The sequence below is a fragment of the Callithrix jacchus genome, chromosome 22, assembly GCF_049354715.1.
Source record: "Callithrix jacchus isolate 240 chromosome 22, calJac240_pri, whole genome shotgun sequence".
NCBI classification, from domain to species: Eukaryota; Metazoa; Chordata; class Mammalia; order Primates; family Cebidae; genus Callithrix; species Callithrix jacchus.
Window position 1 is genome coordinate 37,852,900 of NC_133523.1, and position 16,102 is coordinate 37,869,001.

Below are 16,102 nucleotides of genomic sequence, written 5' to 3' on the forward strand. Positions count from 1 at the left end.
ACCATGTTTGAGGGTCATGCCTGCAACCATGGGGTGGCACACACTGTGCCAGGAACCAGGGAACAAGGAGGGAGAACAGCTAGGGGAACATCCCACTGTTTTCCCCTCCACCTTTGGTCAAACCAAAAAGGAGGAGGATATTGAGGGACACCTCTTCTCTTGTCTCTTTTCAGGGATGGGTAGCAAGCCATCCTCAGCCTGTACTCCTCTTGATTGCTTTTTGTACTCTTTTGACCCCAAAATTCTATAAAATAAGTGACTTATTATCATTTGCACAAGGGCATGACCTTCTTACCATCTTGAGAATGAACATATCTGGCCAGCTGAATGGAGCCTTGACTTTAATCTTATCCAACAATTAGATCTTTTCTGTAGGCAGGAGGTCAAATGGTCTGAGATCCTCTATGTACAGGCTTTCTTTGCCCTGTGAGACAACCCAGACCTTTTTTTTTTTTTTTTTTTTTTGAGATGGAGTCTTGCTCTGTCCCCAGGTTAGAGTGCAGTGGTGCCATCTCAGCTCCTTGCAACCTCCACCACCCAAGTTCAAGCAATTTTCCTGCCTCAGCCTCCCAAATAGCTGGGACTACAAGTGCACACCACTACACCCAGCTGATTTTTGAATTTTTAGTAGAGATGGGGTTTCGCCATATTGCAGGCTGGTCTCAAACTCCTGACCTCAGGTGATCTGCCTGCCTCAGCCTCCCAAAGTGCTGGGATTACAGGCATGAGCCACCATGCCTGGCCTGACTCAGCCCTCTTAACAATCATATCAGGCTGGTCTTTGATGAGCAGTTCCCCTATGTCAGAAGACCAAGTTTTTGAGGAGCTGTTGGAGGTGGCTTCTATGTGCCCCAGTCCTTCCAGTTTCCTATATTCAGGGCCCCCTCCAACTGTGCCATCAGTTCCACCATCTCCGGACTTCCCCAACTTCAACTTTACCCCTACAAGAAATGCCAGATGGAAGGGGCAACACTAGGGTACATAGTCCCATCTCATTACAGGACCTTAGGCAAATAACAGGAGACTCGGGCTGATTTTTTGACGATGCTTATAGGTATATAGATGCCTTCCGAAATTTAACACAAGTGTTTGATCTCGCATGAAGGGCAGTTATGCTGCTTCTAAGCCAAACCCTCATTGTAGCTGAAAAGCAGGCAGCTTCGCAAGCAGCAGAATAGTTCAGAGATGAACTGTCTCCTACAATAGACCAAAAAGGAAGAGGGGAGATAGGGAAGATGAGGAAATAACAGAATCACCATTCTCAACAGGGAGAGAGCCTGCACCTCCTGACAGTTCTGAGTGGAATTCCTGTGACCCCCATAGAGAAATAGAAAGGAAAACACTTTGGAATGTTCATTTTAAAAGGCTTGCAGAGAACCAGAACCAAACCTCTTAATTACTCTAAACTGTCCTTGTTAAACCAGAAAGCAGATGAAAACCCCCCTGCCTTTTTGGACTCCTTTCGCTTCAGTATTTTACTCAGCCTAAGGTGCAATTGAGTAAGACACCATTCTACTCATTCTCTCTGGAATGTTCTGAGAGCATTCCAGACTCGGCTGCAATGTTCCTCCAGCACTGGTACCGTCGGCTATGCACTCAGGGCAGTGGATATTATTTATATGAAGAGGCCTATTTATAACAAGAAGTTCCTTATATATTCACACAAGATTTATACATGCTTCCTCTTATTTACACACACCAGTCCCAGTTCTTCCCTGTTAATTCAGACATGTTCTTCCTTATTCCACACTTCTTTTTTTTTTTTTTTTTTTGAGACAGAGTTTCGCTCTTGTTACCCAGGCTGGAGTGCAATGGTGCGATCTCGGCTCACAGCAACCTCCACCACCTGGGTTCAGGCAATTCTCCTGCCTCAGCCCCCCGAGCAGCTGGGATTACAGGCATGCGCCACCGTGCCCAGCTAATTTTTTGTATCTTTAGTAGAGATGGGGTTTCGCCATGTTGAACAGGATGGTCTCGATCTCCTGACCTCATGATCCACCCACCTCAGCCTCCCAAAGTGCTGGGATTACAGGCTTGAGCCACCGTGCCCGGCCATTTCACAATTCTTTAGTCTTTATCTTAACACCTTACAAATTAGAACAATACAGAGACATGAATAATGGCCTGGACCACAAGAGTGGATTTCTCTACAAAGATGAATTCTTCTCCTTGGTGAGATGAACAGTATGTGCAAAGCAGCGCTGAAGTGCATTTCTAGGCATGGCTCACATCACAGTGATCTGACTCTAGGACACATTCTTGGGCTCTCGGGAGACAATAATTGTGACAGAAGCCACAACCACTCTGGATAGTCCAGCTGTTGGGTGAATGTATTTTCACAGAATGTTGTGCATGAATTACTCCTCCTCAATCCTCTCACTCCTGGAAGTTAAGTTTCCCCTTTAACCATCTTCATCTGCAGCTGGCCTTTCAGGACTCTGGCTAGAAAATCCCTCCCATTTTGGATGCACAGGCTGGCACCTTTGTCTATTCCCATAATTATAATAGCTCACGCTGAGGCAGCATTCACTACGCACCACGCACTATACTGAGCTTTCCAGGTAGCTAAAGTTCTCAGTAAAATTCCTGTCAACTTCCATATTTCCACAAATTAAAAAAAACTGAGGCAGGTGAGTTAGGTACCCGGTATAACCCAACTCCATAATTAAACCTCATTCACCTCTTCATCTGGGAACAGGACACCCTGAGATTTCTGAGGTCTTTCTGAATACATCTATAACATGAATATATTCTGCATATATACTTAATATTAATATATATTCTACATGAATATATATATTTTACGTGAATAAATACAAGGGTTGAGTATCAGTTTTTCACTAAGCTGACTTTTCATCACAGAGCTCTTTTACGAACGGTTTCTCTTGGCACCCAGACATAACTAAGAAACAGCTCCAAAGTCTGTTAGCAGCAGCAGTCTGTCCAAGTCTGCAGCAACCTCAATTCTTGCCTCTTCAGAAGAAAGAATTTCACTAAGAGACACGACGCAGAAGAGACTGAGGCAAGTTTTAGAGCACGAGTGAAGGTTCATTAAAAACGCTTTAGAGCAAGAGTTAAAGAGTACACTTAAAAGAGGACCGAGCAGGTGACAACAGATCAAGTGCGTGGTTTGACTTTACTTACGCTATTGTAGGCTGGCATAATCCTGGGGTCCGCATCTCTTCTCCCCCGATTTTTCCCTTGGAGTGGGCTGTCGGCACGCACAGTGGCCCGCCAGCCCTCGGGAGGGGAACAGGTGCCCTGTGTTTACCGGAATTGTGCGCATGCGCACTTGAGGTTTCCTGCCCTCACCTTCTAACCTCTTAATTTACGTGCCTGAGCCCATGCTCCCAGCTTCTGTGAATTTATCGGCAAACTGCTCATTACCTGTTTCAGGTGTTTTCTATCTATTGAAAGACTGCCTTTATCTGGCACTGCTGTGACCAATTATTACTGTTGAGAGGCAGTTACCAACCACCTCACATCACTTGATAGTCAGCTGACATTCCTAGTGTATGGGGTGGGAAGCTGTTTTCTGCCCTGCTCATGTTAGACGAGCTGCCTACTGTAACACTCTCAGACGTCTCATGGTCAGATTTTAGCTAGGACAGACTGCCGATATTATGGGATAACCAGCAATATCCTCCCAACTGAAACTAATAAACCTTAACCTAGATTATGACTCAGCCAAGAATGTATGAGGCATCTTCAAAAAGGTGAAAGCGTACCTCAACAACTCAAAACCACACAAATACCAAAACCAAAGATTCAGTTAAATTTTCCCAGATTCAGATAAGGGAAGGCCTTCCTGCATTAATAGTCTCTATGATGTAAATTTCCCCACAAAAGGCAGCTTTGCAGGTTCACTCTTGTTTGCTGACCCTCTGGCAGCCATTTAAACATTTTTCAAAGAAATATGATTTGAGTTAAAATATTTTTATTTTCTTCAACTGGCAGGTGTTTCTAGAGGTGGAATTTGACGTTCAGCAGTTGCAGGTGTTTTATCCACTGTAGAGGCCTGATCCACCATCATTTAGAGCTCCTGTTGGATGTGACCAAGTTGGAAGGTGTTTGGGGCACTAGACATGCCAAACAGTTGGTCAAATCCAGAGGAACAGTGATGAAAACCAAAAACACAAACAGCCATTGCACGATTTACATCCTTTTGGGCACTCGAAGCATAAGGAGAGGTCAGAGGCAAGAAACAATAAACCTTCACCTGTAACTACCTAGTTCTAAAACAAAACCCAAACCAGCTCGTTACCTGAGAGGGGACCAAGATGAAGTCTGCTCTCCACTGTCACAGAAGCAGAAACTCCCCTTCTTGTAGGAAGTGAGGAAAACTCCGTAAGTAGAGGAGTTCTGTGGTAAAACAAAACTCAGATCTCAAACAAGCAAGTGGGGAGAGCAGCGACCTTGAGAGTTAGTAGAACGCAATCGTCAGAAAGTCACACAGTCGGTCAGAGCTAAAGCTCTATTGTTGGCACTGAGCATGACAGGAGAATCGCCGCACGTCAAAGGGGCTGAGCTCCATTCAGAGGATCCCTTCGTGGCTGCCATATTGTCAACCAAAGTGAGTGACTGAGGCAAGTGTCTGCATCCGTTGAGGTTTTATTGAACCAGAGCTTTGATACAAGAAGTAGAAAAAAATCTATTTAGGCAGATAGTGAGGGCAACAGGGTCTTTGGCAGAGCTTCCCTTCTAACAAAAAGCAGCCCCAGAATTTTTTTTTTTCTCTAACAAAGAGCAGCCTGAAAAATCAAGCTTCAAACATAAATAAGGAAGCTAGAAGCTTGCACAGGGGAATGGCAGCAGCTGTGCCAATAGAAAAGGGCTCCCTGGGGGCCAGGCGTGTCCAACATGAAGGCTTTATTTTCCATATTTTGTTACCATGTGTACCGTGCCAGAGAAATGGGCAATATGGCCCAGCTCAGGTAGGGAAGCCACCTGCATAATACAGGATCAGAATGGTTGCTACCAGAAATTGCTGCCCTTGACAGCAAATGACACAACTTGTCTAACCAGTCTTTGATGCCCTTTGCAAATCAGACACCACCCTCAGCAGCTCATCTATAAAATGATGCACCTTCTCCATCCACCATATTAGCATCCCGTAATGTCAATACCTATGATTACTGGGAATGTTGACTTTGAGCACTGGGCTCATAAAATGACCATTTTCCTTGGAAGCATTCTTAAACAACCAGTGCCTGGGCCACACCGTGCACCAATCAGATCAGACACTCTTGGGGAAGGCACAGGCATTCAGACGTTATACGCCCTGCAGATGACTCTAACCAGTATCCAGGGTTGGAAACACCCAGCTTAGACAGTGAAGACTAGAATCCTGGAAAATCAGCTAGGATGCCATTCCTTAGCCTTCACTTTTTAAATGAACATCCAGTTCTAAACACAAATATATACATCTGGACATTGGCATGGACACATGGTAGGGAAATGGGAAGGTTAAAAATCCACCAATTGGGAAAGTGACAAGTGAGCAGACTGCAGCCAGAAGGCAGGGCCGGGTGCAGTGGCTCAAGCTTGTAACCCCAGCATTTTGCGAGACCAAGGCTTGTGGATCGCTTGAGCCCAAAAGTTCAAGACTAGCCTGGGCAGCATAAAGAAACCTCATCTCTACAAACACACACACACAAATATACAAAATTAGCTGGGCATGATGGCACAAACTGTGGTCCCAGCTACTCAGGAGGCTGAAATGGGAGAATTAAGCCTAGAAATTCAAGGCCTCAGTGAGTTCTGATCACACCACTGCACCTCAGCCTGGGTGGGGGAGCAAGACACTGTCTCTGAAATTAAAAAATAAATAAATACGACATTTTTTATTTATTAATTTTTTTTGGTTTTTTTTTTTGAGATGGAGTCTCACTCTGCCACCAGGCTGGAGTGCAGTGGCGTGATCTCAGCTCACTGTAATCTCTGCCTCCTGGGTTCAAGTGATTCTCCTGTCTCAGCCTCCCAAGTAGCTGGAGTTACAGGCGTGTGCTACCACGCCCAGCTAATTTTTTTATTTTTATTTTTTAATAGAGATGGTGTTTTACCATGTTGGCCAGGATGGTCTTAATCTCCTGATCTCCTGATCCAGCCGCCTCAGCCTCCCAAAGTGCTGGGATTACAGGTGTGAGCCACCTCGCCCAGCCAGGATAACATTTTTAAGGCAAGATTTAGTTTGAAAAATGCATCTCGTTGTATGTTGTTTACATGCTGCAATTGGAACAGAACATGGAGGTATTTCCATCGGAATACCCGAAAGATGCTCTACTTTTTATACAGCTGCATTATATTCCCCTGTGCAGATATAAGTTAACGTGTTCAATTGGCATTATGCTGGTGAAAGTCTAGGTTTTTCTCAGTCTTTTGCTCTTAAATGATCACTATCATGAATAACTATGATTGGGTGTCATTTTGATGACTGTAACTGTGATAAATTACTTCCATTGAATTTTGGGAGCCAAAGGGAAATATATTTTATATTTTGACATGTATTTAGAAAGTTTACTCCACAAGATTTGTATAAATTTCTATGCGTCCCAGAAAAGTAGGGGAGGGTGCTATCATCTCACTTACTTCCAAATGTTGTGTTATCAAACACGTGGTTTGGGCACATTTGAGGCCACAGGACTGTATTTTAATATTTGGTGTCCCATGACATCAACCTCCATTTCTACTGTGTATAGGAGGGCGAATTTTGTTTGTGTGTCTCAGAGCCATTAAATCAACCTAGGTGTCCATCAAGAGTGGGATAGATAACAGAATTCATACCTATATACCATGGAGTACTAGGCAGCCATATAAAAAGAAAAGGTCATGTCGTTTGCAGCAACATGGATGCAGATGGAGGCCATTATCCTAAGCACATTAACACAGGAAGCCATAAGCGGTCACTTTATAAGTGGTAGCTAAACATTGCATGTTCAGGGACATAAAAACGGCAACAGGAGAAGCTAGAAGCTACTGGGGAAGGGAGGAAAGAAAGGGAGAATAAATGAAAGACCAACTCTTCAGTACTATCCACGATGCCTGGGTGAGAAGATTATTCACACGCCAAACCTCAGCATCACACAACATGCCCATGAAACACACCTGCACATGTACCCTCTTATCTAAAATAAAAGTTGAGAGGAAAAAAAAAGAAAAGTTTTCTAAGCTTACAGTCTCAGAGATTTGTGATCAATGCGGTGAAACTACTTATATTTAATCAATATCAACTTGGAGAGAATTCACATCTTGAGAATATTTATTTTCTCTGATCCATGAATATGCTATAGTTCTCCACGGAGTATTTAGACCTTCTTTAATGTCCCTTGATTGTTATAATTTTGTCTGAAAAGATTGTGTGCATTTGGTCTTTGGTTGGATTGGTTCCTAAATATTTTATATTATCTCACACTATTATATTCCTTTTAATTACACAATCTAGTTGTTTGTTGTTGCTGATGGTAAATTAATATATTTTAGTATACTCATAATATTCAACTACCTAATCTCTCTTATTATTTTTAATTTTTTCCATTAGACTCTCTTGGATTCCTCTATATGAACAAGGTTATCTTCTGAAAATAATCACAGTTTTGTTTCTACTTTTCCAATCCATTTAACTGTGATTTATCTTGCATTTCTTATTTCTTTAGGCTAGGAATTCCAGTATCAGGTTAAAATAAGCATTAGATTTTTTTTTCTGAACTCCTTTCATATATTTACCCCCTTTTCTGCTATGCTTTGGTATTATTAATTTTACGTGTTCTTTATATAGTAGCATATTATCTGTTTATTTTAATTGCAAATATATTCGGATATTATTTGCTTTTCTTACACAGAATGTTTTGACTGAAGACTTTTTTTCAAAGGTTCATGCGTGTAACTCTTTCCTTCCTTGGCTACACAGTAAGAAAGTCCTTCCCCACCTGAATGAGCTTTAGTGGCCTCAATTTGCTATTTAATTTTCATTCATTTGTAACATGTCTGGAAATATTTTTTTTTCTTTCTTTCTTTTTCTTTTTTTTTTTGAGAGGGAGTCTCTCTCTTTTACCCAGGCTGGAGTGCAGTGGTGCAATCTCAGCTCACTGCAACCTCTCCCTCCTGGTTTCAAGTGATTCTCCTGCTTCAGCCTCCTGAGTAGCTGGGATTACAGGCACCTGCCACCATACCCAGCTAAGTTTTGTATTTTTAGTAGAGACAGGGTTTCACCATGTTGGTCAGCCTGGTCTCAAACTCCTGACCTTGTGATCTGCCTGCCTTGGCCTCCCAAAGTGCTGGGTTACAGGCGCGAGCCCCTGCTCCTGGCCTTGTTCTGTTTAAGATGCTTACCAGTTATCCACCTAACACTCTGAATGTCCATGTTGTCCACAATAAATCATTTTAAAGACTTCATCCGTACTCTAGCAAACACGCCTCATCCCTGCAAAAATATGCATTTGAACCGAACATTCAAAAGGCAATAGCAACGGCACAGGATAGGCAAACACCCTGCCCCACAGGTGTTCTCTTCAGATTCACGTGGAACATTTGTGAAGACTGAGCTCAGTCATATATTAGCAAACACTGTTGAATAATCACATACTGTGAGGCCACATTGATACAATCACAGTGAGAAAGTATAAGTGTTTTTACTACTCACAGGCACTGGGGAGCACACGGAACACCTGGAGACCACAGACACAGAGGTCAGGGAGCCCAAGCAGGGAGGAGAGAAGGGAATAGCAGGCCAATGGCATTACTGGGTTCAGGGTGTTCTCTGACAGGTTTCCAGCAGGAAGCTTCAATGGGTTTGTTAAAAGCAAGGAAACACAGCAGTCAGGAGATCACGCTGTGACTGGGAGGTGATCACTTTAAATTTGAGGGGAAATGACAAAACTCTCAGTTTAAAGGAAGCAGCTGGAGAGGAGAGCCCAGCACACTGAACAGGAGAGATGCTTCTAAGATTATGTCTCTGGCCACCAACCAGAGCCATTTTGAATGGGTACAGTAGTGGAAATTGTCAAAGTGACCAAGCTCTGCTTCTGATATGAGGCATGAAACTTACACTTGAAAATACAGATGCTAAGGCAAGATAAAATTAGGAGCACCTGTGACATCCAGGGACACTAACAGGGTGTAGTGCTGTGCCCCATAGTCAGTCTTGGGTTCTGGTCCCCTGGGAGTCAGAAATAAAGATGACTTGTCCCTGCTCCACCTGTGCCCCACCCCCGACATTGATCTTCCCTCTCTGCACTTCCCTCTTCTGCTTACAAACCCTACCCTGTTCTCAGCCCCAGACATCACTGCCCCGCGTGAATACACAGTGCAGCCAAGCACATAAACACAAACTCATAGAAGGTGACAAAAATCTGTGCATGGGACATCTGATTGTGAACGAGGGAGGACAGTGAACTTGCAGCCTCAGAGACTGGGACTCACAGGACTGAAACGTGATGGAGATGTGACATATGTGCATAACTTGCTGTGAAATGTGCAGATCCAGGTGGAATAAAACTCAGCCTACGCAGGGTACGGTGGCTCACACCTGTAATCCCAGCACTTTGGGAGGCGGTGGATCACCTGAGGTCAGGAGTTAGAGACCAGACTTACCAACATGGAGAAACCCCTTCTCTACTAAAAATACAAAATAAGCTGGGTGTGGTGGCATGCACCTATAATCCCAGCTACTCGGGAGGCTGAGGCAGGAGAATTGCTTGAACCTGAGAGGTGGAGATTGCGGTGGGCCGAGATCACGCCATGGCACTTCAGCCTGGGCAACAAGAGCGAAACTACATCTCAACAAACTCACAGCCTAGCCTGGGGCCACTGCCGTGGAAACTTCCCTCCATCACCACTAGATGGCGGCAGAGTGTCTCTAAGCCCGCAGCCTCCCCCAGCAGCTGCTGATGGCGGCAGAGTGTCTCTAAGCCCGCAGCCTCCCCCAGCAGCTGCTGACCTCTCTCAGCAGGGCCCACATCCCAGCAGGGTCCACCCTTACCAGGGTCACCACGGCCCACATCCTCCTGGTACTCCAAGCTCACCACACGGACTCTGCCAGCTCCTTCCTGCAGCCCTGTGGCCGCCCACCAGAGGCTGTTCCCTCAGAAGGCAGGTCCTGCCCCCAAAATGCCGTTTCCTGGGCCTCAACCAAAAGGGCATCATGTTCCAGGACAGCGCTGGTGCGCTCGGGCCACACTGGGCACTGACCCTCGTGACCTCCTTCCATCCTCACCACCTCTTTCTGCGACTGCTCCCTAAATGCCGCCACTGCTCCATCTGTCCCGCTCTCTGGAGCATCCCAGGCCCAGCCCCGTGCTATACAGCAGCACTGCCTGAGTGCCATATGCCACCAGCAGTCAGCCAGGCACCCTCTGACCCGCAGTTTGGACCCCAGAAGGCTCAGAGCATGTGTAAAGATCACCCACAGCATCATTTGGGATGTGGCCACCTGCGTTTTGCTGTCCCTTGTCAAGTCAGAAGGAAAGACACAGCTGTCCTCTGTGCACAAGGGGAGGTAGGATGAGGGGTATGAGCTCCCTTTGCTCCCAGAACATGGCCCACCTTCATCTGCTCTCTCAGGGGTGACCACAATGCCTCCAGACAGGCTCTCCAGCCACTGACTGCTTCTCCTCTAGACAGAGAGGCCTGGCCACATTCAAATTCTCAGTAGGACCCAGGGGAAGCCAGCACAGGGAAGACCGAGCCCATCCTGGCTGCAGAGTAAGTGGGCTGAATCTGCAACTCAGCCTCTGCTCTGTCCCAGGCTCCCGCTTTGGGGTTTCAAAGAGCTGTGTCCTGTGGGGATTCTGGGCAGCTCCCCGCTCCCTGTTCCACCAGCCGTAAACAAAATGGGTGACCCCAGGACAGTCAGTGGGGCAGAGGACAGAGGACTCCCAAGATGGTCAGGGAGAAAATAGGCCTCAGCCCAAGCTCAGCCAGCAGAACCCAGGGAGCAAGAGAATGGCTGAGATCTGTCCCTGGTGACCACGGGGACCACAGCCTCCACTGACCAACCAGCACAGGCCTCTACCCCCAGAGGCAGGAGAAGTTCGCCATGTACACAATATTGAGTCTTCTGGTCCGTGCAAACGAAATGTCTTCATTTGTTGATGTCTTTAATTTCTTTCAGCAATGTTTCGTAGTTTTCAGGTATAATCCTTTGACTTTTTGGTTAAACTTATTCCAAAATATTTTATTCTTTTTGATGTTAATGTGAATTCAAATTCTTAATTTCCTTTCAGATTGTTCATTGTTAGTGCATAGAAATACAACCGATGTTTGCATGTTGATTTTGTGTCCTGTGACCTCACTGAACTTACTTATTAATTCCAACATGTTTTTTTTATAAAGTTTTGTTACTTTTTTATTTTTTATTTTATTTTATTTTGAGACAGAGTTTCGCTCTTGTTACCCAGGCTGGAGTGCAATGGCACGGCTCACCGCAACCTCCGCCTCCTGGGTTCAGGCAATTCTCCTGCCTCAACCTCCCGAGTAGCTGGTACTACAGGCACGTGCCACCATGCCCAGCTAATTTTTTGTAGTTTTAGTAGAGACAGGGTTTCACCATGCTGACCAGGATGGTCTCAATCTCTTGACCTCGTGATCCACCCGCCTCGGCCTCCCAAAGTGCTGGGATTACAGGCTTGAGCCACCGCGCCCGGCCCAACATGTTTTTTATCTTTAGTGTTTTCTACATGTAAGCTCAAGTTATCTGTGAACAGAGATTATTTTACTTCTTCTCTCCAATTTGAAAGTCTTTTTTTCTTGCCTAATTTCTCTGGCTAGGACTTCCAATACTACATTGAATAGAAGTGGCAAAAGCACGTGTCCTTTGTATTGCTCCTGATGATACAGGGAAAAGGTTCTGTCTTTCTCCATCGAGTATAAGCATAGGCAACGATGCTCCACGTCACTAATACTTGAGATATGCAAATCGAACCGCAGTAATAAACCATCGCACACACCTCAGGATGACTTTGATTTAAAAAACTAAACACAGAACAACAAGCGTTTTCAAGTAGGTGGAGAAATTGGAGCTCTAAGGGATGCTGATGAAATGTGAGATGTTATCGCCTCTGTGGAAAATGGTGTAGCTGGTTCTCAAAGAAATTAAACAAAGAATCGCCATTTGATCCAGCAATTCCGCTTCTGGCCGTATCCCCGAAAGAACAGTAAGGAATGTGAACACCGATGTCCACAGCATTACCACTCACAGGAGCCAACACGTGGAAACAATTGAAAGTCCATTAAAAGATAAGGAAACAGACAAATGAGGCACAGCTGTGCGGTGGAATGTAACCTGAACTAAGCAAGGAATAAAATTCTAATACACGGTGCACAGTGGAGGAACCTTGAAGACGTGATGCTCAGTGAAATAAGCCAGATGCAAAGGACAATGATTACAGAATTGCATTTACATAAGATAATTACAAGAGTCAATTAGATACAGAAGTGGAATGGTGATTCCTAGGGGTTAGGGGGAGAAGGAGTGAGAGTTATTGTTTGTTTGGTGGGTACAGAGGTTTAGTACGTTCCGATGAAAAAGTTCTGGAAATAGATAGCATGCTGGTTACACAACACTAAAATGCACACTTAGAAATAAGTTAATGATAAGTCTTTTATATATGTGTGTGTATATACATATGCACATATATATATGTGACTTTACATATATACATATAGTGTCTGGTAGTCTTACCCTCTCTATAAATACACACTTTTTGGCACTGTTTCCTGCCATGCAGAGTCCCCACGGGTGAATCTCCCGATTTCTCCAAGTGTGCATCATTCACTGTCCTCCCTGCTGTGTCCCACGTGCTGTGTCAACAGCCTCATACAGCTGGTGACATCAGAGCCAGGGCACAGCTCAGGAGTCTGCCCTGAAGCCCCCTCTCTCTCCATTTGCCCTGTACCCTGACCTGGGGACGTTTGGCTTCAACCAGCAGCTTGATCTTGGTCAAATTCAAGAGAAGCTACCTGGGCTCCTTCTCCACACATGCTGGTCCCACCCCGGGTGGAGTCAGGCGGGGCCAGTCACCAGGCGAGGCCAAGGAAAAGCCGGGAGCAGAGTCTCAGCTGCTCCTCCCTCATCCAAGGGGCTTCCTCCTCTCATTTAGGGGGAAAGTGTGAGCTTGTTTCAAAGCCTCAGATGTTCCTTGTAGCTCATGGAGTAGGTAAAAGAAAACAAAGAGGTGACAGAAAGGCATGTGTTGGTGACAGAGAGAAGCAACTTGATCTCAAGGACTCTCCTCCTTGTCCTTCTGTGAAGCCTCTTCCACTACAGGGCTCGGGGCTGAGGATGCTCCTTCCCTGCATTGCTCAGGCCAGACACAAGCTCAAGCATGAGAAATCAGAAAAACAAGGAGAGAGTCTGTAACAGAGATGAATTGGGAGGTTCAGAAGGAGAATTTGGGATTTACTTGTGCCCATGGGACACAGGCTGGGAATAAACAAGTTTTCCTGACTCTTCTCTGAAAGCCACCTATTGCCAGGGATGCCGGGATCCACTTACCTGGGACTGTGATCGTCTTGAATATGGAACTTCTCTTGCAAGTGGCTAGGTTCTGAGCAAAACAGCCATAGAGCCCCCTTTGCAGTGATCTGGGGGATACAGATCTCTTGTGTTTGTCGATAGATCCTCCAATAAATCATCCAAAAATACTGTGCAGGTGGGTTAGAGGCCATGTGGCAGGAGAGACTGAGGTTTGTCCCTGGATGACAGTAGGAGTCTGAGGGGGAAATGGTGTGGGTGTCCAGGCCATCTGCAGCAAAGAGAATAAAGCTACAGGTTATATCATCAGAGGGAAGGGGAAGTTTCTGGTCTGTGGAAGGGACACAGTGTCCCTCTGAGCCAAGTCACAATCTTGAAGTCCCAGCCAAGACCTGCTGTGTTAACTGAGGCCAAGTCTGAGACATTACCCGTTTCTCTCAGAAGATGTGGACCCTGAGCCTCACGGGACAGGAGCACCCCCTTTCCGCCTATTCTTGGTCAAGGCTGGGACTGCCCAGGTTGGCCTGGGGCAGGAAGTCATGGCCAGCCTGGGTGTCTAGGGGTGAGGGTCTTGTACGTAGACCTGAGAGGGACTGAGAGGCCTGGCTGCTGGCCTTGTGGATTTGGGCTGGCAGCCTGGGTCACAGAGGAACAGAAGATACTCACAGGTGACATTCAGGGTGACGGGGTCACTGCACTGGCACTCACTGGGTTCTGAATTTCACACTCTTAGGGTCCTGTGTCATTTCTTGTGCCATTGAGTAGAGTGAGGGTCCTGTTGTCTCATTGGACATCTACAGCCTGGGGCTGGATGGGAGTCTCTGATTGTTCACCCACCACAGGTAGGTGGATTCCTGAGTCTCAGGTTCACAGGTTAAGGCCACGGCATCCTCGTCCTCCACGGGGTTGGAGTTGTTGCTGGTGATGGAGGGCTTGGGCAGCTCTGCTGTGCAGAAACCAGACAGAAGATTGCCTTGTGTGGCACCTGTGATTCCTCCACGGGCATCTTTCAATCAGAGTTGGCATCTTCCACCTCTCAGCCCACCCGAGTCCTTGAAAGCCCACAGAAGGTGTGTGTGTCACAAGACAGATGCATGGCCATCTGAGGGCTCACAGACTGTGAGGCCACCTGCTCTGTGTGGGCACCTGCACAGTATGAATTGAGCAGCAGTGTTGCGTCGTGAACAGACACAGGACCGGGAGTCAGCCCCTGGTGCCTCTCCTGGTTTTTGCTGATTGCTGCCTGCCTGGCCCACCTTGGGGTCCTCATCTGGAATGGGCAGCTGCGGGACCCTTTTCAGCTTCAGTCCTACTTGGCCCCACTGGGTTTTCTTCTCTGCCGCCCTCTGGTGGACAGAGAGGGAAGTGTGAGCAGGAAGGACCCCAGGCCAGGCTGTGTGTTTTATTCCACATGGGTCTGCAGATTCCACATGAGGTCACACGTATGTTACAGCTCCATCGCATTCCAGCCCCCACGAGTCCCAGTCTCTGTGACTTCAAGTTCACTGTCTCTCTTTCACAATCAAAAATGTCCCAAATGCAGATTTTTGTCACCTTCCGTGTGTTTGTGTGCACCCTGAAGGCAGTGGTGTCTGCAGCTGAACGTTGGGCAAGGCTTTGGGAGCAGAAGAGAGAGGTGCAGGTCCGGAAGATCAGTATCAGGGGAGCAGAGTGGGAGAAGTCTTCATTTCTCACTCCCAGGGGCCAGAATCCGGGCCCCTGACCCTGGGGCACAGCAGCGCACCCTGCTGGTGTCCCTGGGTGTCGCAAGTGCTCATAACTTCAGGTTGCCTTGGTGTCCATATTTTAAGATGTAAATTTACTTGTCTCCTATCAGAAGCAGGACTTGGTCGCATGAGTTTTTGGTTTTCGTTTTTCTTTTCAGGACAGTATCTCACTCTGTCACTCAGGCTGGGGTGCAATGGTGCAATCTTGGCTCACTGCAACCTCCACTTCCAGGGTTCAAGCGATTCTCCTGCCTCAGGCTCCCAAGTAGCTGGCACTACAGGTGCCCACCAACATGCTTGGCTAATTTTTGTATTTTTAGTAGAGAAAAGGTTTTGCCATGTTGGCCAGGCTGGTCTTGAACTCCTGACCTCAAGTGATCCTCCCGCCTTGGCCTCCCAAAGTGCTGAGATTACAGGCATGAGCCACTGTGTACAGGCCATGACTTTTTTTTAATACGGTAGCTGGTTTAAATGGCTGCAGTTGGTGGCCAGAGATAAAATCTTAGCGGCATCTCTCCTGCTCAGTGTGCTGAGCTCCCCTCTCTCCAGCTGCTGCCTTTCAACTGACAGTTCTGACATTTGCCCTCCAATGTACAGTGACCACCTCTCAGTCCCAGCGTGATCTCCTGGCCCCAGTGACTGCTGCTTTACACCCACCCCTTAAAGCCCCCTGCTGGAACCCTGTCAGATAACACCCTGGACCCAAAAAAGCCATTGTCCTACAGGTCCTTCCTGTCTTCCCTGCTGGGCTCCCTGACCTGTGTCTATGGTGTGCCTCATGCTCCCCAGTGTTTATAAATAGTAAACAAAAACACACACACACACACACACACAAAAAAAACACTTACAATTTCACATGATGGTTGTACACTGACGCCTCCCATGTCATCTGGGTCCAGACACGGAG